Here is a 25,345-nt window from a genome sequence, read left to right on the forward strand (position 1 = left end):
TATTTCTATAACAAACAAGGCCATGTGGATTGTTATATGAAGCGCCTTGTACTATATGGTAGAGGTGTTACAGAAATATTTATTTATGAAATACAAACAAAATCAACTGCCTGAAAAGTGAACTACCCGCTGTAGATTTTTTCATGAGAATCTACTTACGCAACATTATAAGGTAGTTCAAGAAATATGAACAAAATTGCCTGAAATTGTATTTGAGAAAATTGTTTCAAACGAAACTCACTCCCGAAACTAGTAGGGATGCGCACGAGTCGAGTCGAGACAGGATTTTCCTGCCAAAATTCGAGTGGAGACACAGCTCTTCCAATAGTGTAATATACATTTTCCGAGTGAAGACATCACTTTTACAGCATTTTCGAGACGAGAGAGTCACAAATCTTCTCTCGTGCGCATCCCTAGAGACTAGATAATTGTTTGTGGATGTTCCAAAAATGAAAAATCGGTTACGTCAGATTGCGGAGTTATTAATGAGATATGTGTTAGTGAAATATGAACAAAATCAAATGAGACGTTTTTCAAAAACTGTCCAGAAACAATTCATGCCGAAGAGAGAACTACCTTTCAAGAATCTTTCGAGAAAAATGACTTATATTCATCATAGGATTGTTGAAATATCGAATTTTGGAAAATAAAGAAATTCGTTAGAGTCATTTCTTTTAGAAAGTCATATTTTTTTTCCACCGTCCTGTAACTAGTCTTATATTTGAGAGTAGGAAGAAAACTCTGAAGATTCTATTGAAACCTTAAGTTTAAAGTTTCGTCCCGATATGTTGAATGGTATGGGCTCTAAATGAGTGTGCATACTTCAGAACGAACAGACACCCAATAATTGGTTAACCGGTATGTAAAGGGTGCATTGAAATATCAAATTCGATTCTTTTCACTAATACTTTATTTTCTGCTATCCTATCGTCGCTTGAAAGTTTTTATATATTTTAGATTGTAATGTTTAACTCAAATAATTATAATCAATATTTTTTGTTCAGTTTCACTGAAGGATTTCAACTCTATTTTAATATGTAAGTCCATATCTCATATCGCCGCGGCTACGTCACGAGAATTTATGCCCAGTGGGGCGGAAGCACAAGTAACTTTCATAGAATAGCGTTTCATGCAGAACAAGCAACAATCTAAAATCAAGATTATCATTCAAGTGTCTCATTTTTCACTAATAGCCACTGATATTCTTCCTTCTTTTGAACAAACACTTTAACTAATTAATAGGGAAAACCATCCGCTCGCGTCCCACCCCTGGTTGCGGGAGTTGTTCAGACACTGCTTTTAAGACCACGTTTACAATATGAGTATCTTTATAGACTGAAATCCAGTATATTTTCCTGTAATTCTTTATACCGGGTGTTCAGAAAGTAACTATACAGTCATGTTGTGGTGTGCTAAGGAATGATTGTCAATTAGAAAACATGCAGAAATGTGTGCAACTGTGATTCAAGTGCAAGGGGATCACTTCCAGCATCTCTTATGACTTCCATGACATTAAACTTCAGCTTCGATTTAATTTCTGTTGTTTAAAGTGGTTTATGGAAAATAAAATACGGCAAGTTGTGAACTGCATAGTTACTTTCTGAACACCCGGTATATATATATATATATATATATATATATATATATATATATATATATATATATATATATATATATATATATATATATATATATATATATATATATATATATATACTAATATTTCCATCTCCTGGCTAAGTTACCAAAGGAACTGAGGTAGGAAAGTCGTAGGTTTGTCACAAAAGGAGTGCTGCTGTTAGGAGACAACGCACCAGCTCATTCCGTACATACATCCATGATGATGAAGGCAATGGAATTAGAATACGAAATATTGCCTCACCTCCTATACTCACCAGACCTACCACCAAGCGACTTCTTTCTCTTCACAGCATTGAAGCGTCCACTCAAAGGACACAATTTTGACAGTAGGGACGACGTCATTTCTGTGGTTCAAAGCCAAACTGCAGACTTTTACAAAACAGGCTTGCGCAACGTTATGAATCGCTGACAAAAATATGTCGCTAGGCACGGTGACTACATAGAGAAGAACTAATACCATCACGGTGTCACAGTTCTCCAGAATGGATGTCTTATAAATGGTTGCACAAACTTTTTGATACCTCTTCGTATATTAAGCTATAAGCTAAAACGGGTATGAGAAAGTAAAACTAAAGCGAAGTGTTTAATGTAACAGGCGAAATCAACACTGAAAGGGACTGTTTTTTACATTACTTCAAGAATGATGGGATTATGCATCCGACTGTTCCACGTTCCTTTAGGAATTCTTTGGATACTTTGTTGATCAATTATCTCAGCTCTAGGGATGCGCGCGAGACGAGACGAGACGAGAAATGCAAAGTCTCGTCTCGTCTCGCAAATGTGAAGTCTCGTCTCGCGTCTCGCATAAGAGATACGATATGAAACTAATGAGAACTTCATATTCAAATAACAGAAAAATGCAAAAGCACTTTTTTTTTATCATATGACCCATAATAGAGAAGTTTTAAAATTTTCAAACGGTCTATATTTTGCAACAGGATGACGGATCGGATTCGATATTTGTAATACGAATGAACGTACCAAATTTGGTTTTAATCCACTCGTTTTTAGTGAAGTTACTGTATCCACTATATACAAGAAATGGATTCTACTATTATAGAAATGGATGGATATCGTGAGATCTCCGCAATAGGTATATTAAAAATCTGACACAAGCTTATTACAATACAGAAATTATAAGGGGGTCGCTGGCAAGAGGATGTGATAATATGAGAGTCGTGATCGGAATTAGGTTAAGAACCACCGGTATAGGATTATTATTATTATTATTATTATTATTATTATTATTATTATTATTATTATTATTATTATTGTTATTGTTATTATTATTATTATTATTATTTCTTTGTCGTCTTTGTCTTATTGCCGACCGTATTGTTCGTGTTGGTTGAGGTTTCAAGCCAGCGAATCCGGCTGGGATATGATTGTTAGTGGATTTTAAAACCTTTTTAGCAGTGATAGAGGACACTTTAAACGGACCGTAGTCCTTCGTTACTTAACGGGCCCAACAATACATTTGTTGTGTTCTTCGTATCATTATTATTATTTTTACTCATCATACTGCTCATATTACTACTACTACTACTACTACTACTACTATTACTACTACTACTACTACTACTACTACTACTACTAATAATAATAATAATAATAATAATAGTCATACTAATAACAATAATAATATTCATAGAAAGCTATTTTTGCGTTGTGGTTTCAGCGTGTCCCTTTTGTCCACCAGGTAAACTTGTTCGTTTGGAACTTACGATTAGGGATGTGCACAAGACGAGTCGAGACAGGATTTTCCTGACAAAATTCGAGTCTAGACACGGCTCTTCTAATATAGAAATATATATTTTTCGAGTCGAGACATCACTTTTACAGCATATTTTCGAGACGAGACAGCTACAAATCTTGTCTCGGGCACGTCCCTACTTACGATCGTGTATCGTGTTCCATTTAACATCGGTTCGCATCAAAGGCGTACTAGAGATACCAATCGCCACCGACTCTTATCATCTTGAGTTTGAAATATTTATCTTCGTGAGACAACAGGTTCCAGTGTTTCACATTCTGGCATGTATGACCAGAGTACATAACTTTCAGGGGTATGGGAGAACGATCACCTCACTTCTGGTTCGACGGCGTTGCGAATCGTAAGGGTAAGCATACTTCCATCTTTCAATATGTCCTTCCACTTGTGCAAGTTTCAATACGATACTCGTCGAGGAGTTGGAGAGCTTTAATTGTCAGAATAAGTTTCAGCTCGAACTTTACCCTTCTATTCAAATCGGAAGTGGTCAACATCTACGGTTTCTGGTTTGAACCAGGGGTAAAAGTGAATCTGAAAAGGTAGTGGACGCATTACGTCACGCCGTCCACCGTGCCTATCTTTACCCATTGTAATTTTTTAGGAAGTGGGGGACGCCACAGATATTTTCTGGAAGTGGGCGAACGGCATCCGCCCGCTTTTCCCCTCAGTTTTATCTCTGGTTTGAACATTAATCGCCACAGTGGAACAAACTGTAATAGATTGTCGCTCAATCTCCATTTAAAGGCTTTCTGATGAAGTGGCTCTTCCCCACGCACACACTTTCAAATTTCGACTCAAAACCAAAATCAATTGTTTATTATTGATTCTTTTAAAGAAGTATGGTTTCTTTCGAAAAAACATGTATATAAGAAAGTTGAGTGCCAATTTCATACTGGCCCCGAAACTTTCAAATTTTGATTCGAAATCGAAGTTTCGAAAACTGTAAGGAGATATTTACAAACTAAAGTTGGGGTGTAGCTAACTTCACCCTCGTCCCTCAAAATTCAATTTCGAACCAAAATCCAAATCAATCGCTTGTTATTCATTCTTTCGAACAGAAAATAGTTTGTTTCGAAAATTTTCTTCAAAATAGTCAACAACAAACTCATATAAAACGATTGATTTTCTGGTCTTGAATCGAAATTTGTAAATAAAGGGGTTAGGTTAAATTTGGATACATTTATTTTGTAAATATGTCTTTGTAATTTTCAAAACAAAGATATTTTTCTTGGAAATTTTCAGTAACAAACGATATGCTTCGGTTTTGGATCAAACTTTAGGAGTGGGTGGGGAGCAGTGAAGGTATAAACATATCTTTATAGTTTTCGAAAGAAATTATTTTTTTTCTGTAGAATAATAACAAAAGAAAACCCAACGATTGATTTGAATTTTGAATTGGAATTTGAGAATTTCCCAACCTTATATCCCAACCTTAGTTTTAAATATCTTCTTACGTTATTCCAAACAAACGATATTTCTTCAAAACAATTAATAACAAATGGTTAATTTCGGTATCGAGTCGAAATTTGAAAGTGTGAAGTTGGTTCGTTTGTTAAAAAAAAAAAAAAAAAAATATATCTCGGGAGAAATGGTATCATCCTGTCGTACACTGTTCGTTATTCTCGCGATTTTTAATACACTCAAAATGCTGAATATTTGCATTGATTTGTTTATAGGTATTATCTAAAAATTTTATATAACCATCTTCGACACCACTTTATTTTAAAATGATAATAATTGTCGATATATTTACCGAATAGAAAGTTTTTTTTATAACCGATGAACACTGCACATAACGGTAATTGACAATGGTTTCATTCAAATCATTCAATAACCGGTTGTATGATCAGTATATTAAGTTGACTTAGAGTTAATATTATTACTGTATAATTACATTATAATAATAATAATTATTATTATTGATATTATTTATTACAAAGATACTAGTATGACCAGGATTAAGTCACACAGCAATTTCAAATTGATATCTTAAACATTGATTTTTAAAATAGTACTAGGGAATGAAGTTTATTTAGTAAGTATTGGATGTAGATGTAAAGAGACAATTTCTCAACCGATTCCAGAAGATGATAAATTTTAACAACCACTTCAATTGAACCGACTGAACAACTCCGGATATAATTCATATTTTTAAAAAAAATTCTATTAGTTTCCTTCCTACTTGAATATGGTTTACTGCGCTGTAACCACTGCTAGATCCAGCTTGTTCTCTTGAATGGATGAAATCAAACGGTTTCTTTAATCTGAGCGTCGATACTGACGAAAACACTTTGTAATTTGCAGGGAGTAGATTAATAGGTCTACTCAATGAATGTATAGATCTTCTTTGTGTTCTTTTTTCTGCAGTAACATGACAATGGCACTTGTCCACTTCTCGGAAGCTCGATCTCTTCTTAGACGTTTAGTATAAAGCTGCACTAGAACATCTTCCGTTTCTTCAGCTTCCTTTAGTATGTCTAGTCCGACTTCCATCTTCTCTTTGTACCTTTCCTCATTTCAAGCTTTTTAGTGTACGCTACTTCAATTTTCTGGAAGAGGATGGATACCATTGTTTCCTCTTCACTTTCGCTTTCTTCCATTTCCAGTTCAAAGAGTAGTAGAATTTCCTTCAGTATTTCTTCGTGATTTCTAGCGCTTGTGCCATTTTCTTTTTTCTGCGACATAAGCTGATTTTGTCCATTGCTGAAGTCTCCTTTCCCTTACTTAAGTCCATATTTTCTTCAATCGCTTTTGACCTGAGCTTTCTGTTGAGCTTCTTCATATCTTCTGTGGTACATATTGCCTTGCAAAGTCCCACATATTCTATTTTGTATATTGCCTTGTCATTATTAATCTTCATTTCTATTCTTTCCTTTATCAGACTGTTTCTCTTTTCACTCTTTTTCGCCGTAATACTTCCTATCTTCGTAACTATATTCATCAGAATTTTTGTAATATTCGTGTTAGATTCTAAAATGGTTATATCAGCCTCGTTTGTGGCAAAAGGTTTTTCAGTTCTAGCTTAAATGCGTTGGGTTGCTCTCTGAGTATTTTCCTTTCTACACTTCTCTGTTGTCCTACAGCTTACTTCTTTCCACTTTGATTTTCAGGTACAGTTTACACTTTATCATTCGATGATCACTTTCCTCTTAAACATGTTCATAACGCTTGAGTCTTCAATGTTGTATTTCCTGTCTGACATGATGTGATCAATTTCGCTTATCCTTACACTTGAATGTCAGTTTCCTATGCGGCTTCGTTTCAGAGAAATCCATAATGTACAGGGAGTGGACATTGAGATTGAAATGCTTGGCAGAAAGCTATAATTTGTATTTCATTTAGGTGTTGGGTGTCTTTAGCTGCCAGTACAGGAGCAACGTGACTTGAGTCAAATTGATGGAGGCCCTGCACCGTTTGCAGAGGGATTTTCAGCCATTCTTTTTGAAGTCCAGTGACAAGTTCAGCATGTGCACTTGAACGTATCCTCACTCGATCCTCTAAAAAACTCAATAAAGAATCAATAATATTTAGAGCGGGTCAAAGCAGATGTTCAACCTCACTGACATACACTTCGAACCACTCTGTGACAAGTTTAGCAGTGTGAATGGGACCTAGAATACCGCACCAACGTTCGGGAAGAGTGTTCGAAACATGGTGTAAATGGTCCTCCAGAATGGTCCTATAATCCTTGACAGTGCTGTAACTCTCTAGAACAATTATGGGGTCCAAAATATGCCATGATATTGCTTCCCAAACTATTAGTGATCCGTCTACATATTTGACTGTTTGCATCAAGCAGTTTGAGTTGTATGCATCAGAGGAATTTTTCCAGACGAACACTCTCCCTATTGTTTGGAAAACAATGTAGCTGGACTCATCCGAGAATACGACACGTTTAGGTCATCCAGCGTCCAGCATTTATGCTTTTGGCACCACTGAACCTGATTTGAGGCATTTATGCTACTGATGAAAGGCTTCGGTATCGCAACCCTGTCATTTATGTTAGCTCTATGCAGATATCGACGGACCGTTTTCATGTGTATGGGTTCCGTAATGTGTGTATTAGGGTGGAGCGTTTTGCACTTTTGTTGGAAATTCGATGACGGTTAGTGCGGAAAAGGTGCTATTAGTGGCACCGACCTTACTGATTTATTATTTTTTTTTTGGACAACCCCTTACCCTGCCCCAACGGACTTAAAGTTTTTTAAAGTGTTGGGTAGGCAACACGCACAACACCAATGATAGAAAAGCTACTTGTGATCATTTTTAGAGTTACCTGATGGCTATAATACAATTATTTTTAAAAAGAAACTTGTAGCAATGCCAGTAAATTTTAAATGTTTATGAGACAAAGTACAGCCATATTAGCTCAGTTGTTGGAATTAGTGTCCAGATTTTGTTTGGAATGCTACGTTAACGATGATTATAGGCATAGCCCTTGATATAACACGATTTTATTTGTGCAACTCTTCGCTTATTTTGCTCTGTATGCAAAATAACCCAGAACTTACCACGGGGAAGTGGTTGCACATCGAGTTCCACTCACCCAGTAAGCATACGTTCACATTTGACCTTAGGTCACGTAGTTCTTCTTGGTCTCGAAGTGGGGCATTCTTGTTCTAGACTTCAGTTTGGCTCTAACGTAGATATCTCTTGCGTTCTGGCCGTGCTTTTTCGACGCTGCCTCGGACACCAGCTTCAGTGTGCGTTCCACAGCTTGAATATGCAATGGAATGTTGTTGTTAGAGTAGCTGAAGTTCGGATGATTTCCTCAAGCTGCTGATCCGTTATGTTTCGTGTGACGGCGGCTCTGTTAGACATTTAGGCCAATTAATCATGTAGTAATTTTCAGCTGTAAAGTTTAATTTAGGAACAATGAAGTCACGTGGGTGGCTTGATCTTGGAGTCTTCTGGCTGCGGCACTTTTTTATCCTTCTCCAGCCTAACGTTCGAATATGTGGATTTTCATCTGCTGTCATCGCTATCAGCAGATTTTCATGATGAGCGTAGTATCCGTTTATTTGTAGAACAGAATGAACTATGTGTTGTAGATTTTCTGGCAGACTTAACTATGCTAAACAGATGCATGGCGTCCATTTCGCACGAAGGATTTCGCCGTATTGGAAACCAGATGGGAGCGTATACTTTAACAATGTACTGGCAAAGTAGACACAAACTTGAACTAGGTTTATCAGTACTGATGTAGTGGCGAAGCATCCTACACGCCAATGTAAGCCATCGTGAATGTGATAATGGTCCTGGTTTTCTGTTTGCTAGATCGGTAGTACACATTCCTATAGCAACAGCCTTACAAATTTCAAAGAAATAATTCTGGTCGCTGCTTAAACCAACTGTTTTTTCCATTTCAGACACCCGTTCAACGGGAATGGGTGTAAAGGTGAACGTTCACAATCCTTTAATTTCTTTCAGATGGGGCTAGAAATGCGTTGGGTCCGGTCGTCCCACCATCCAATTCGGTAACCAGGTGTCTGAAGAAGGCAAATGAGATGCAACAGCTCCTTTCCTAGGGATCTTCGTAACTGTCTTATCACACCGTTATCCCATCCTGTGTTCGTGGCTTCACCATCGCTGCCGACTGCCTCAAGGCTTGACACGTCGCACTGGTTCTTGTCTAAAAGCTCCAGTATAGAGTCGGCAATATCCTTGCCAGTGCCTGTCTTAGGTGTGGCATGACCCAAGTATTCTGAACCTGGCTCCGATACAACTGTGGTATGCTTTTATGTAACTCGTAGTTTGCCGTTACTTTTTCTAGCACAAGAGTTGCCTCACTTTTTCCATTGAAGTTGATACTTGTAATCGCCCGGCCTAGGTGAGCCTTTTCTTTCTGGATCTTCTCACCCAGTTTATCGTTTCCTCTTCGTATCTTAGATCTGTCAACAACAAGATTTTTGTCCTCTGGCGTTATGAGTCTCGCGTCCTGAAGTACGCTAGAAGCGATCAAAGCAACCTGTCAGTCTGAAGCTCCAGTTCTAAACGCTGCCTCCGCTGTATTTTGAAGACAGATGCGCTTTAGGCTATGTTTCCTTCCCGGTCGCGTCTCGGAGTCAGATCCCGACGTGTTTCCCGATTCAACAGCATCGCAGGATTCCCCTGACGACGGCAGTATCTTTGACCTGTGTCTATGCCTAATATCACTAGTTGATAGACTTGCTTCAACACTTCCAGCGTCTTTCTTGGTTGTCTGCCTCTTAAATCTGCTCACTTCAGGGGAAAACATCTTTGACAGAGATTTGCTTGTTCGGACGTCAATGTTACCAATGCTCATTTTCCCTGACGTTGTCTGGCCTAAAAGAAACTTGATTTCTCGTTTTGGAACCTTGCGTGTCCTCTCACAGTTGCAATCTTCGGCCGTTTTACATTTGCAAGACGCAATATCAAAAAGAGACTTTTCCGCGTGTGCAACAAAACCTGCACGAAGTGTTGCTTCTTGTCCTTGTCGACTGAAATGTATTTCCTTGGAACGACACTTATAAAACGTTTTCAGCATGTCAAAAACTCTCTTCTCTGAAACCACAGGAATGCTTGCTTTACACCAAATATGTGTAACTCTTTGTCCGACTAGTTTACAAATATCAGTCACTGGTAATTTAGTTACACTTTCGTCACCACTTAAACCACTTCGAAACCAATGATAATGTCGCATAATGTTAGCGTACGTGCGTAACTGCCGTTCACTCATTTCACTTGGAGCGCCAAATAAGCCTCGTTTCACACTTTCCCGCGTTGGTCTGCTATGAGGCTTTTTCTTCATTTTGCTTTCCATTCCTTCCTAACTTGGAAACCAAAGTATACAAAATATCTCTGAATCATATGTCACTAAGAAGACTGTAACTTTAGGTACAATGCACAAACTCTCTGTCTTAACAGAAACAGTAGCGAACTAAAACCGTTAAAGCTTAAGCTGCAATAAACTGGTCTGTTGGGTTGGTTGACCAAAGTACGCAATATTTATACCACCGCCGAACTTCGAGCGAGAATATTCTAGGAACGTTGGCGTAGGTTCTGGAGCCAAACGAGGCGAGCGGGAGGTGCGCGAATCTTCTGGACGGAGCCGGACGTTGCGACGATGCTCGAAGAGCGTGGCCAAAGTAAGCAACCACGAAGTTGGGTAGCCTTCTGCTAGATGGCATTTGCTGTCGGTGTACATAACAAGCGAAGAGTTGCCAAAAACAAATCGTATTATATCAAGGGCTATGCCTATAATCATCGTTAACGTGGCCTTCCAAACAAAATCTGGACATTAATTCCAACAACTGAGCTAATATGGCTGTACTTTGACTAATAAACATTTTAAAATTATTTACTGTCATTGCTACAAGTTTCTTTTAATAAAATAATTGCATTATAGCCATCCGCTAACACTAAAAACGACCACAAGTAGCTTTTCTGTCATTGGTGTTGTGTGTGTTGCCTAACCAAACATTTAAAAAACTTTAAGTCCGTTGGGGCAGGGTAAGGGGTTGTCCAAAAAAATTAAAAATCAGTAAGGTCGGTGCCACTAATGGCACCTTTTCCGCACTAGCCGTCATCGAATTTCCAACAAAAGTGCAAAGCGCTTCACCCTAGTGTGTATTCACTTAAGCGGTGATTGCCCATGCGATGGTTTCCGTGCGACAACCTAGTAAATGTCCTGACGTTTTCTACCTTGGCGACTTCCATTTTCCCTTGCAGTTGCTCTTCCTGTATGTGGTTTGCCCTTCCTGTTCATGTGCATACATCACTCCTGGATGCTGTAGCTCGTGAGATATCACAAAGTGTTGCAATTTTGTACACAGATGCACCTACTAGATACGCTCCTACAATCTGCCCTCCTACATTGAGGTCGAATATATCCCCCATTATACCGCTCTAAATACACGATTTGACGCTCACTGTCAAACCTCTTTTACTGGAGTGATTACCAAGAACCCGCACACGTGACTTATTGTCCAAAAGTACGATATAAACTACCTGGTGAGCCTCGCAAACATTCTATGCTATTTGCGCAGGTGTTGGAGTTTCAATGTCCACTACCTGTACATCTGCTCGGCTTCGTGGAATTCTACTCACAATTTTCCATGTTCGCCTCTTGCCAGATCCTAAATTTCCCACTATTTTTTCTGTTCTATTCTGGCATTAAAATCTCCATTCATAACTTTACATAATTAGTTTTTCTATTATTAATCTCTATAAGTTATTCGTAGAATTCTACCACTTCCTTTTCTGAGTGGCTTGTTGAAGTAGCATGCAGTTGGATAAATTGTAATGTGTTATCTCTGAGAGAATTTGACGACAAGCCTCGGTACTCGACTAGAGGTATTATTTATTTCAAATTAAGTTTCGTTTTTAATAATTTTAAGGCTAAGGATGTTTTCATTTTACTTCAAATTAGAGTACATATTGCCCTTCATCCTAGTTTTTTATTACAGTGTACAAGGTTTCGGGTTCGATTCCCAGTGAGAGAGCTGGAACGTACTAAAGTGGTTCAGACCCCAGTTTAAACTGTAGCTCTCGTCCTACATGGCTACACAGCTGAAAAACCATGTAAACAACAATCAGTCAATCAAATTACTTATTAACTTTTTCTAGAAACGAACACATACAACGCAAAAAATGGTTTAATCGTCTAGCAATTTTCTTATTTACTTTTTTCTAATTTACCCTCGTCTATCTTCTTTACATACATACATGAAAGTGAATATGTTTGTGACTTAATAAATCTTAAGTCACGACACCGATCTTGATCAAATTTTAACATAGATGAGATTCGGACCTGGGATGGTTTCTATCACTTCACTTTGACGGTGCAACTTAGGGTAGGGGAGAAGGAGATATATCTTAAAATGATCGAAAATGACCTTTATTACTGGCGAATAAATAGTTTTCGGGCTCGTTGAAATGGACAGTGACAATTTTGAAGCCATTTAAATCCAAATTCAGTCGCTAAACTTGGGAAAAGGGGGACGTGGAGATATGAGGCGCTTAGTATCAAAATCAGCCACATCCATTTAGCTTAGTTTCGAGTTATTTTGCAAAATGTGCATTGAATCTTCATATATACGCATACAAAGACCCGTATTTGAACTAGGTTTTTAGTATGATATATTAAGCTTTTAATCAAAATACTTTTTCCATGGAATCCCTTTAGATCAAATATATATAACAAACGATATATAACTCAATTTAGGTATTAAAAAATGAATTTGACGGTTTTTGATACTAGGCGCCTCATATATAAAAACGGCATGAGAGAGCGCTTCAGTAATACTAAAAAGTAACTGACTAACGGAACATTCTAATTTTTGTTATTTTAACCCAGCGAAGAGGGTAATTGACGCTAGACTGAAATAAATAAGTAAATATGTCTTGCTTTTGAAATGTAGTATGTAAATTATGATTTTTTAAATGTTTGGTCGTTTCGAGCATCAAATATATCTTCTCAGCGCCTTCAGCGAACACAGAGCCTAGGAGATATGCGTTGTCTCCTCCATCCTTGTTGTGACCCTGCTTGAACGGGTCAGAGATTGTTAGCAGAAACAAAATCAGACAAGTCATGCAAGTTAAATGTATTGTCCTTGGTTTGTTCTATCCCCACCCTTATTTGGTTGTGCAGCAGTGATGCCAAATACAATTCCATTGATGATTATTCGCTTAATAGTAAGGAATATGGTTAACTAAGAAGTGTGACCCTTCATATCAAGGTTTTGCTATTTGTTTGTCTACATAGTTTCACTTTGCTTCTACAAATGAATCGAGTTGTATAGTGATTAAATGGTAATTACAATTTATCAGATTGAGGATACGATAACAAGAATTAGGGTTGTCATCTTCCAGGAATTGGAAGATAGTTTCTATTGGATTTAGTTTTACCAGAAGTTAACTAAGAAGTGTGACCCTTCATATCAAGGTTTTGCTATTTGTTTGTCTACATAGTTTCACTTTGCTTCTACAAATGAATCGAGTTGTATAGTGATTAAATGGTAATTACAATTTATCAGATTGAGGATACGATAACAAGAATTAGGGTTGTCATCTTCCAGGAATTGGAAGATAGTTTCTATTGGATTTAGTTTTACCAGAAGTTAACTAAGAAGTGTGACCCTTCATATCAAGGTTTTGCTATTTGTTTGTCTACATAGTTTCACTTTGCTTCTACAAATGAATCGAGTTGTATAGTGATTAAATGGTAATTACAATTTATCAGATTGAGGATACGATAACAAGAATTAGGGTTGTCATCTTCCAGGAATTGGAAGATAGTTTCTATTGGATTTAGTTTTACCAGAAGTTAACTAAGAAGTGTGACCCTTCATATCAAGGTTTTGCTATTTGTTTGTCTACATAGTTTCACTTTGCTTCTACAAATGAATCGAGTTGTATAGTGATTAAATGGTAATTACAATTTATCAGATTGAGGATACGATAACAAGAATTAGGGTTGTCATCTTCCAGGAATTGGAAGATAGTTTCTATTGGATTTAGTTTTACCAGAAGTTAACTAAGAAGTGTGACCCTTCATATCAAGGTTTTGCTATTTGTTTGTCTACATAGTTTCACTTTGCTTCTACAAATGAATCGAGTTGTATAGTGATTAAATGGTAATTACAATTTATCAGATTGAGGATACGATAACAAGAATTAGGGTTGTCATCTTCCAGGAATTGGAAGATAGTTTCTATTGGATTTAGTTTTACCAGAAGTTAACTAAGAAGTGTGACCCTTCATATCAAGGTTTTGCTATTTGTTTGTCTACATAGTTTCACTTTGCTTCTACAAATGAATCGAGTTGTATAGTGATTAAATGGTAATTACAATTTATCAGATTGAGGATACGATAACAAGAATTAGGGTTGTCATCTTCCAGGAATTGGAAGATAGTTTCTATTGGATTTAGTTTTACCAGAAGTTAACTAAGAAGTGTGACCCTTCATATCAAGGTTTTGCTATTTGTTTGTCTACATAGTTTCACTTTGCTTCTACAAATGAATCGAGTTGTATAGTGATTAAATGGTAATTACAATTTATCAGATTGAGGATACGATAACAAGAATTAGGGTTGTCATCTTCCAGGAATTGGAAGATAGTTTCTATTGGATTTAGTTTTACCAGAAGTTAACTAAGAAGTGTGACCCTTCATATCAAGGTTTTGCTATTTGTTTGTCTACATAGTTTCACTTTGCTTCTACAAATGAATCGAGTTGTATAGTGATTAAATGGTAATTACAATTTATCAGATTGAGGATACGATAACAAGAATTAGGGTTGTCATCTTCCAGGAATTGGAAGATAGTTTCTATTGGATTTAGTTTTACCAGAAGTTAACTAAGAAGTGTGACCCTTCATATCAAGGTTTTGCTATTTGTTTGTCTACATAGTTTCACTTTGCTTCTACAAATGAATCGAGTTGTATAGTGATTAAATGGTAATTACAATTTATCAGATTGAGGATACGATAACAAGAATTAGGGTTGTCATCTTCCAGGAATTGGAAGATAGTTTCTATTGGATTTAGTTTTACCAGAAGTGATCAGCTGATCACAAATGCATGACTACTACTAGTAGTTTAACAATTCTATGACTCATACAAAATGATTGCTAACAAACAACTACTTTGAATTTCCAAGAAGGTTGTAATGAAGAAGTCATGTCCTTCTGCTTCTTTCAAAGCTGCTTTTAGATCTATTTTTAGCGTGATTACTCTTGAAATAGTATAATGTTTCGTACTTTTAATACCACCAGTCCGTGATCCTACAACGGCTGGATGCTCATCAACAATCGATTTGCTTGCCCTTCTCATTTGCAGCTCTGAGAATCTCCCTGCTGCTGTCAATTCGAGCTGTTTCAAGCTTCGGCTGTTCCATTGTTAACGGGGAAAATAAATAGCGGGGGTTAATCTCACCACCAAATTCGCTTCCACAAGCTTCCATTGTCAAATCAAAGATCAGTGCAGATAGAATCCGAGTAAGGATACTTCTTTTATCTGTGCTACATGTAAACGGAATCATCATCTCTTTTTCCTCTTTAAAATAGACGGAGTTGAACAAAAATGTCATTCTTTTTTTGAGAGAAGAGTAACAGATTACATCATTCTAATCTTGGTGCCGAATTCTGGATTGTCGTATAGCTGAGTATTGATTTCAAACTCGTCTCTTATGAAATAAGTTGTACAAAAGGCAACTGATCACTCATACTCTAGATTTAGTTTTCAAAAATTTTTGTATTGATTTAATGCGTTATTCTTGTTTTGTTTTTCTCCCTTCATATAACATAACACACATACGTAATTTTATCGGAAATACTAGCCCTTCAGATTGCCAGACCTTACGTTATTCGGTAAGTTTTACGTTTCTCTGGTAGATTTTACGTTAGGTTTATACCATTTTTATTTTCCACGCGAAATGATTCCTTCCGTTTTTTTAATAACTAAAACAATCGATAGTCCTGAACACTTTAAGGATGTTTTAATAAGTTAATGCGAAAAGAAAATATTTAAAGAAACTCATTTCTAGCATACTGTAAACATACTCCAGCATCTCAAAGGGGTTGAGCATGCACTCAATGTGTAACACAGTTCCATTTTTGTAAAAGGAAGAAAAGACTATTTTGTGTGACGTTGAATGAAGAGTTGAAAAATGGTTCATAAAATGCTTCCTGTGGAGTATTGTATTGTATGAGGCAGAAACATGAACATTACGTAAAAATGATATAAAGCAACTGGAAGCTTTCGAAATGTGGGTGTGGAGAAGAATGGAGAGAATTAGCTGGGTTGAGCAGAAAACAAATGAGAGGGTGTTAGATAGAAATGGTGGAAGAGAAAAGAACAATTTTAGATATTATTAAGAAGAGGAAGAGAAACTGGTTGGGACATTGGCTAAGAAGGAATTGTGTCATAAGGTAGGTACTAGAAGGATTAGTAGCAGGGAAGAGAGGGTGAAGGAGACTAAAATTAATTGACAATATTAAAACAGAAAGATCGTATGTAAAGACGAAGAGGTTAGCAGAAAACCGTTGATCATGGAAGCTTCTCAGTTATGGAAAGTGCTGCCAATAATGGCAGAGTATCTACGATGATGGTGATTGGTGACATCAAGTAAATGAAAAGAACTCGATGTTCTCTTTTTCCTAGCAGGTGCGCGACGTGTTGGTGGAGTCGAAATCGCACGCGGAGCTGTTTACTAATCCAATGGTGTGCACAAACTTAGTATTCAGAGAGAAAGTGCAACAGGTTGCGTTTATTTCCATCTGACGACCACTCCCAAGCTTCTATTTAAGAATAATTACATTTTAGCATCTTAGCATTATTCTGACAACACTATTTCGATCATATCACAGTTTTGAAATGATAGTATATACTGATATCAGGAACATAAGCTATTGTAACCTAACAAAAGCAGAACTCCAAGTGATTGTGAATTTCCATATGTTCTACAGGGATATTTTGAAAGCATATATGTATAAAGATGTTAAACTGTTAAGAGATGCAAAGTCGTCATTAAAACATAACAAGGATTTGTGTAATATACTGGTCTCATGCAAAAGTTGAGGGAAAACGTGGAAATATCAGCCAGAGTTGGTGCTTGCCGGATTCATATACGGGATATCGACAGGCAAGAACGTTGATCATTAACCTGCACATGTTCTGGATGCGTGATATTTCATACTCTCTAAAGTGGACTTACAATTTTCAAAATAAAAGGTGATATTTAAGATTGGCTTAGAATTCTAATCATCGTCGTTCAAATGTTCGTTTGAGCGTACTTTGATGGATCGTGTGTAAGGTAATAATTGACGACAAGTCGATGTCTGTCTCAATAAAACTACCACTGTTGGATCACGTTATTGGACAATATCTACACTAAGATATTTATTGTTAGGGTTACCGTGTTTTTAAATTTAAAAATCGGAAGCATTTTGAATAAATGATATTTATTATGTAGTCTTAACATATTTTCCCCTACTTGTTTATTCAGAAAATCTGTCGTAGATACGATATGATTATAGTAACTTTGTACATGCTACATGTTTCAAATTACACAAATATATTTACATCAATCTTACAATATTAACATTCAAGTTACTTTTCTCTCGTCTGTCCACTGCATTTTTACCGTTTACCTCAATACCATATAACGATGATCCTGCGGCGAGGACCACCAAAAATTTCTAACGATCACAGTTCATATTATTTATACTAGCTGAACCTGCGCTCTCTACACAGCGCATCATTCGCATATGAGCATAAATATCCTTCTCATTCCTCACATCTGTACATGTCCCTTTACAGACACAAGTGAAAAAAGACTTGATTAAAAAAAATGGCAAGGCGTATCATAAAGGGGACCTCAATATTTCGCACCGTTTGCAAGAGTTGAGCCTACTTCTGGTTGGAGTTTCTAATTCATGCATTACCAGTGTTTTCTTTCTTTTTCCATGCAGTATGTAATAAGCAAATACATTACAGACGCAATTAATTATAATCGCAGTTATATATGGTGTTCATTGGGCAAATCGCCCCAAAAATAAAGATTTATTTTACTGGTTAAACGAGAAATGCTTATCGTCCCTTTTTCATTATTATTTGGACATGAAATCAACGCCTAATACATATACAACCCCTATATACAACAGCGTGGTGTTGGAATGTATTACGCGTGGGATATTGTGCTTTAGTTTATTTTTATTTCAACGCTTCCATGCGTACCCTAAAAAATGTAATAAAGAAATAACGGTCATGTTTTTAAAATATTCAATTAGAAGTGGACAATCTACGCAAAATTTCCAATCGATCAATGAAAACGTCATCTTTCTAGAGCCTGTAGTTTCCGAGATATCACTGTCGAAAGGATTGCCCAGAAACATAAATTTCCACAACATATAGTTTAAAAGAACTCGGAAGACAGAAGCACAATTCATGTGAATTGATTTTAGAGAAGTCTTATTAAAATACAAAGGCTTTGAAAAACAATTTTATATCACAAACTTTATGAAAAAGATCAATTTAACTGATTTATTTAAAGTACTCGTACTTAAAATGTTTGTCTCTGTTAAACGTGAAATCACTCATGACCGTAAATGAGATTTGAAAGCCATAGTTATACGTTGGAGCTCGGGCGCTTTTAAAGCCCAGAAGAAAGGGTGCAACCCTTTAACCGGGTAGACGACAAAAAAAGCACTTTTAATTGCTATTGTAGCATTTTAATAGATAGATAGATAATAATAATAATCATAATAATAAATATGTGCAAGAAAGTTGAAATTTGGCTTAATACGGGAGGCGAATCACCCAGGCTGTTTGCCGGAAAATAAAACTCGGATCCCTAACACAGAAGCGCATATATTAACGGCTTAGCCACGAGGTGGCTGATAACAGAAATAAACAAATTCCAATATTTTTACTTTTCGCTCACGTTTGAAATTGCTGTTATTGCAAGTCACGTTTTTAACAAAACTGTTCTAACTACAGGAGTGAAATTTCAACCCAAACCATGGCAAACCACTATGTATAGAAATAAAAAAATATTTAACCGGAGTGACACGGAATATACATAAAAACTCATCCATGTTTTTTCTCACAACCCCCCCCCCCCCGCCCTCGAAAGAAAAGATAGGTTTATTGCATCTTTCCGGTCCGATGCATAATCGTAGCAGATAGGTTAAAATTTCATGGGACTTCGTGCACACTATAGCAACAGCAAAGTATATGGGAAGGAACGGCAGAAATCCGATAAAACGCGGTGTTGGCGTGTGCCTCCACGGTAGTGAAAGAAGAATTTCTTTCTGTGAACACGAATTTTTCTCAACGAGATTAAATAAATAAATAATTTAATAAAATTAAATACTTCTAAGGGAAGAACACAGCAAATGAATGAAGAGGTAGGTAAAAGTTCCAAATTGAAATACAGAGCTGTGAAGTTCGAAATAAATAAACCATTATCATACTTAAAAATATGTGGTAAAAATTAAAAAGAAAACGTTGTGATAAGACCTTTGTTGTACTCTCAAGAGAAGATACACACATCGTCTGGAAATGTGAGTCGATAAAAGCTCACAACTGTGAAATAAAACAACCAAATTTAAAACGAAATCACCACATAAGTGTAAGCTAATGAAGTGCAACAAAAGAAAGCATACGGTAAATTGTGGCGGTGATGGAGGGCGCAGTTACCGTCATGTAAACAAGTCCATCCACGCTTAAGTTTAACGAGAGCGAGAAGGTAAACCATGTCGGTGATGGATGGCTTAGTTGCCATCATATAGAGAAACCCCTACCTATCATGAGAACCATGTTCCTCTTGCTAACACTTTTATGTATGTGAAAAGAAGTAAAGATCGGCAAGTGTGAGCGAGTGGGAAAAGGTAAAGTCGGCAATTATGAGCAAATGAAAAAAAGTCAGTAATTATGAGCATATGGAATATTCCAAATGGGAGAATTAAATAAAAATTAAAAGAACATAAAAGTCTGATAAGACACTTGTTGTACTCTCAAGAGGAGATATATAACATTGCGTTATGTATACACATCGTCTGGAAAGTACACAACAACTGTGAGCGAAAGTAAGCAAATTAAGAAAGAAAACAGGACATAACTGAAAGCTAATGAAGTTCAAGAAAAGAAAGCATACGGTAAATTATGGCGGTGATGGAGGGCGCAGTTACCGTCACTTAACCAAGTCCGTAAGCGAGAAGGTAAGCCATGTCGGTGATGGATGGCTTAGTTGCCGTCATATAGAAAAACCCCTGCCTATCATGAGAACCATGTTCCCCTTGCTAACACTTTTATGTATGTGAAAAGAAGTAAAGATCGGCAAGTGTGAGCGAGTGGGAAAAGGTAAAGTCGGCAATTATGAGAAAACGAAAAAAGTCGGCAATTCTGAGCATATGGAACATTCCACATAAGACATTTGTTGCACTCTCAAGAGAAGATATATATATACCTCATCTGGAAAGTACACAACTGTGATCGAAAACAATCAAATTAAGAAAAAGAAATCACCACATAACTGTAAACTAATGAAATTCAACAAAAGAAAACATACGGTAAATTGTGGCGGTGATAGAGGGCGCAGTTATCGTCATGTAAACAAGTCCGTCCACGCTTAATTTTAACGGGAGCGAGAAGCTAAACTATGTCGGTGATGGATGGATTAGTTGCCGTCATACAGAGGAGCCCCTGCTTATAATGAGACAAATGTACTATTTCTGGGAACAGACACATTATATGGAGGTGTATGCCACGTGTACTTGTCGGTGATAGTAAGACTACTGTGGTATCTGGTGTCACGGAGGCAGTACGGACTGGGGTAGGGAATTGACGGACGAGGTCGCCCCTGTCTAAAGTAGGTTCCCTTTAAAGATCTCGCCCACACTTGCTGCGAGGTTCTTCCAACTCTTCCATCTCCTGTAAGACCGCTTACCCGCAAAACACGCGCGGGTCAGACACGAGTCAGACACGTGCGCGTGAGAGGAATGATCAAACGAATGGCACTAAAAAGCGGCCGGAGAGGGGGACATGGTCCCCCTTACTAACCCATTTATACATGGGGAAAAAAGTCAAGTAAAGATGGGCAAGTGTGAGTGAGTGCGAAAAAAGTAAAGTAAAATTCGGCAATTATGAGCAAAAGTCGGCAATTATGAGCAAAAAGTCGGCAATTATGAGCAAGTGCCAAAAAAGCAAAGTAAAATTCGGCAACTATGAGCAAAAGTCGCCAATTATGAGCAAGTGCGAAAAAAGCAAAGTAAAAGTCGGCAATTATGAGCAAGTGCGAAAAACAGCCAAGTAAAAGTCGGCAATTATGAGCAAAAGTCGGGCGAAAAAATTAAAATAAAGCAATAGTGCCTATGTTTTTTAAATATTCAATTAGAACTGGATAACCTACATGAAATTTGCAATCGATCAGTGAAAACGTCATCTTTCTAGAGCCTGTAGTTTCCGAGATCTCATTGTCGAAAGAATTGGCCACATACATATACGCGTAAATTAAAAGAGCTCCAAAGATGGCAGCACAGTTCATTTGCATTTATTTCGGAGAAGGCTTATTAAAGGCAAAGGTCTTCGAACAATAATTTAAAAGGATAAAAATTTTCTGAAAAATATTTCTTTAGGTAATTTATTTAAAATACACTCTTTTAAAAATATTTGTCTTTGTTATAAACGTGAAATCACAAATAACCGTAAATCAAAGGTTTGAAAGCTAAGGTTATAAGTTAGAGCTCGGTCGCTATGAATTGGCATACCTTAGCAAGAAACCTAGCCTCTCTTGTGTCTGTTATTGTGTCAGTGAGGACCAGGTATTGCAAAACGTACCTGTGAGCATAACACAAATACTACACTTAGTTGATTGACGAAAGTTAGCACTTTCGAAGGGTTCCTTGATTTTTGACCTTCATCTAATCATCTTTTCATCTTCTTTCATCTTTGTTTGGGCTTCGGCCCTAGTACTCTTCATCCTTATGGCGGACTCAGGCAATGCTCCCGGACAGTCGAATCTGGTTCAAACATCTCCATTAAATATCGGGCCACATGGTCGGCAAAAAACGCAACCGCGTATTGTTACCGGCACAGCACGACTAGTACAAGCTATCACCGGTGTTCCAACTACTTATGCAACCTGTGTAACTAACGGACAAAGAATTCGCTCGAGATCTCTTTCTGATGGTGAGCAAACATTGGATCCGAAGAAACAACGTCTTACACCAATCGCAGATCCTACTGCTTCTAATACGAGCACTAATATGGATTGGACATCCACTTCTGCTGAAAATCAAGTTTTGCTTCACCAAGACACCATTTATAACTTTTTGTTAACTGATTATGATCCAAAATACGACACAGTGCGCGCTGTCTTTCAGCAACTTGTAAAGTACGTTCCTCGTCCAGAAATACGAGAGATCATCAAGACGCGTCGGGGTATAATCCTGAAATCGACCAATCCAAACTTTGCTACTCACGTCCGCAATAAGGCTACTTTTGAAATTTTTGGGTCGAAAGCGAAAATATCTACTTTAAACTCGAGCGGACGAAAAACCCCACCACCACCACGGCGTCCTCCAATGTTATCAGTTGTCATTCGTGGCGTAGAACCCGACATCACCGATGAGGAAATCTACTCTGAATTACATCAAGAAGGACTACCTGTCAAGCGGTGTATACGTATCAAGAACAACCAGGGTCCAACATACTTAGTTCGCATTCTTACTGATCAACAACAGTTGATCGACCAACTTCTTCTTCACGGTGCATATATCTACAGGCGTCGTTACAAAGTGGAACCATCTCGCACACCAGCACCTCTGCCGGTTAGATGCGAGAAATGCCAACAATACAATTCCCATCCGACATCTGAGTGTCCGAATACCATCAAGTGTGGCTATTGTTCACTGGAACATCCAACAAAAAGCTGCCCTAATCTTAAGGAACCACCACATTATGACCGATGTTCTGAAAAACATCCTACTTATAGCTACAAGTGCAAAGCTAAGCCTAAACCAGATCCAGCTAAGCCAGAACTTGTTGTACCGATACGTTCTGTTGACACTCCAACACCACCAGCAAATTCGCTACGCCACCCAATAACTGTTGAAGATCTATTACGCTTCCTTACAATTTCTTTACAAAATATTCATCCTTTTGATCGCAACCACATCCTGAATCAGATTATGTATGCAGCCAAATTACTGTTTAACTTACAACTTCATGCTACCTATTCCGGACCTACAGTTCATTTTCAAATTCAACCAATTGAAGTCTATGTTTAATATGGGTGCTGCTACATACACTTGTATACTACGTATCATTATGGCTTATAATTTACTTTTTCTCAACATTCGATCAGTCTTAACCCATCACGTGCTCTTCACACAACTTCTCCAAGAAGAAAACATAGCAGCCTTTGCACTTAACGAAACTTATCTCGCACCACATCTTTCCTGTTATTTTCCGAAATATCATCTTCTCCGACATGATGCTCCATCTGGTCCTAGAGTTTACGGAGGTACAGCTATAGGTGTTAGCCAACGACTTCCTTATCGAGCAGTTACTGTTCCACTCCAGCTCGCACACCATCTTCCTGAGCATAATGTCACAACTATTTATTTTCGAGGCCGTACTGTCACTTTCGCCACCATATATTTTCGTCCAGGCAAGGCAATCCACTATGACTTCTTTCGATATATCGATTCTACCTTTAGGCATTACATTATAATGGCGGATCTAAACATCCATAGCCGGTCACAGCGAGATAAAACTAATTTTCTTGAGTTTCTTCACAATGAAACAGTTGCCGAGTTCCATGCTTTACCGAAGCCTACACGCCCCGTCAGCAATACTACTCCTGATGTCATCACATCAACATCTCTCTCGCAGAGTATACATATCGATGTGCTCGATTCTATAGGTAGTGATCATGTACCTATCAAACTTGCACTTCACTGCTCTCCTCGCTCTCAACCGAAGCTACCTCCTCAGAAAGTATTCTGTTACAAACGAGCTAATTGGGAGCAATATCGTTCTGATTTGGACAATGCTATTAATACACTACTCATGCCTACTACACAATGTGATCTTGATCACACAATAGCCGCTCTTACTGAATCTATTCAAGATGCAGCACACCGTTCCATTCCAACAACAGAAGTACAATTACATAAACCAAAATTGCCTCCGCACTATTTACCTTTCATATCCGCTTCTCGTCGAGCACATCGTGAGTACCTCGCTACGGGTAATCTTGAAGCGCTTCGACTTCATCGCCAATACCTTAGAATTACGCACAATTATATTGTTGCCTATAAGAAACGCCATTGGATTCAAACTTGCAACACACTTGCAAGTGAATCACACCCCAGTAAATATTGGCGCAAATTCCATCAACTCACCGGGACAGTATCCCGCACACCATATCCCATCGTTCACAATAATCAGGCAGTGCTCAGTGATATGGATAAAGCAAATACGTTTGCTTCATTTTTTCAAGATATTTTTACACCTCTTCCTGGTTGGTATACACCGCAGCGCCTACAAAATTCAATAAACCGACGTACAGATCCAACATCTGCTTCTCTGCGCCCATCTATCAGCCACTCTTTAGAACCCAATAATCAACTTACCACTCCGATCCAACCAGATGATATTCGCCAAACATTGCTCCGTAAACGAAACACTGCACCAGGCTTTGATTTTATTACCTATGTTCTGATCAGGCAAGCATCACCCGCTTTTCTAATTTTTCTTAGCGCCATATATACTTTCATCCTACGAACTGGATTTTTTCCAATCGACTGGAAATACTCAAAAGTTCTGCTATTTCCCAAACCTAACAAACCTCCAACTGACGTACAGTCCTATCGCCCTATTCATCTCACCAGTTGCCTTTGCAAAATATTAGAACGTATTCTAGTCCGCCGCATGCACGCTCATCTTACAACTCATAATCTACTTCCTATTCATCAAGCCGGTTTTCGACCTCATTTTAGTACGATGGATCAGTTATTACGACTATCTACGGCTGTTTATGATCAATACAACACAGGTTTTCCTTCTTGTCTGGTAGCCTTTGATCTAGAAAAAGCTTTCGACAAAGTTTGGCACCCTGGTTTACTATACAAACTCCATAACTATTCTCTACCATCCTCGTATATCAGATTCATCCATTCTTTCTTAATAGGGCGACTAGCATATATCTCTATTAACGGAACACTTTCCCATCCGATCTTCATCCAATCTGGCGTTCCTCAAGGCTCGTCACTGTCTCCTTTATTATACCTATTGTATGTTGCCGACCTTGTTGTTCCAAACAACGTCAACATATTTCAGTTTGCTGACGACACCGCCTTTTTCACGACAGCCCGCATAGTGCAATCCATCAGTAAAACTATGCAAACGGCAATTGATGCATTCGTTGACTGGTGTAATGTATGGCACTTAAGTATTAATTC

The 25,345-nt window shown here is 37.7% G+C and overlaps 1 protein-coding gene across 1 annotated transcript in view; it reads left to right on the forward strand.

Moving 5' to 3' along the window:
- The window catches only part of Gad1 (glutamate decarboxylase), a 243,241-nt gene that overhangs the window by 7,573 nt on the left and 210,323 nt on the right, over positions 1–25,345 (forward strand). The window lies entirely within an intron of this gene.

Source organism: Thermobia domestica, chromosome 13 (genome assembly GCF_964235325.1).
Source record: "Thermobia domestica chromosome 13, izTheDome1.hap1.1, whole genome shotgun sequence".
Lineage (NCBI taxonomy): Eukaryota > Metazoa > Arthropoda > Insecta > Zygentoma > Lepismatidae > Thermobia > Thermobia domestica.